The 1106-nt window shown below is 43.5% G+C and overlaps 1 protein-coding gene across 6 annotated transcripts in view; it reads left to right on the top strand.

Moving 5' to 3' along the window:
* Window positions 1-1106, top strand: part of FOXN3 (forkhead box N3) — a 485408-nt gene that overhangs the window by 219486 nt on the left and 264816 nt on the right. The window lies entirely within an intron of this gene.

The following is a 1106-nucleotide window of genomic DNA, read 5'->3' as shown; positions in this document are numbered from 1 at the left end:
AGACGGGGTTTCACCATGTTGACCAGGATGGTCTCGATCTCTTGACCTTGTGATCCACCCGCCTCGGCCTCCCAAAGTGCTGGGATTACAGGCTTGAGCCACCGCGCCCGGCTAAAAACGAATTTTTGTTCACTACATTGCAGTAGCAGTTGTAAGTAGGTTTTATTCTGTTTGATTCATTTAGATGATTTTGAAGAACATCCCTTCCCTAAGCCTATGAGTTATGTACTGTTTATTGGTGTTTGTACTGTTTGAGGATTTCCCACTGCTAGGGTTTCCATAACGATGAAATGGTGGTTTGCAGAATTGATTGGTTGTCAGTTATCGTCCCTCAATGTGGATGGGTCACTTTGGTTTTAGAGTCTTAACAAAGGTCGGTATTCCAAGGGCAGCCATTAATCATGAAGTATGTGTATATATATATTTGAGAAAAATTTCCACCACAGGCTAGAAAAAAATGGTGTTTCTTTTTTTCCCTGATTATGAACTAGGAGAAGGGAAATTTCTCCAGTATTCTGGAATAAGTGGACAGTGATGAACATTGGGAAGAGACCTGAGCCTACTTATACTCTAAGACCAAACAGACATCAGTTGCCTGGGTGACTGTCATGAAATCTGGTGTCTGTATAAGTGACAACGTTGAAACTCCTGGCTCAGAGTAAGGGTCCTGTTAGAGACTGACTTTAAAAAGGTTGAATATCGACTTTAAAGCAGAAGTGCCCAGCGTTTTTGGCACTAGGGTCCCATTTTGTGAAGGGCCAGGAGGGATGGTTTTGGTGTGAAACCGTTGCACTTCAGATCATCAGGCATGAGATTCTCATAAGAAACATGCAACCTAGATCCATCCCGTGCACAGTTCACAGTAGGGTTCGTGCTCCTGTGGGAATCTAATGCTGCCGCTGATGTGACAGGAGGCGATGCTCACCTTCTGCTGTGTGGCCCAGTTCCTGACAGGCCACTGACTGGTACACGGCCCCCAGTTGGGAACCCTGCTTTAAAGCCTTAGTTTGCACTTTATGGTCAGTGAAATTTATATATAGTCAGTGAATTTTAATAATTTCCTTTCTTTCTTTCTTCCTTTCTTTTTCTCCCTTTCCTTTCCTTTT

Source organism: Cebus imitator, unplaced genomic scaffold (genome assembly GCF_001604975.1).
Source record: "Cebus imitator isolate Cc_AM_T3 unplaced genomic scaffold, Cebus_imitator-1.0 Scaffold34, whole genome shotgun sequence".
NCBI lineage: Eukaryota > Metazoa > Chordata > Mammalia > Primates > Cebidae > Cebus > Cebus imitator.
This window is presented reverse-complemented; position numbering and strand designations above follow the sequence as displayed.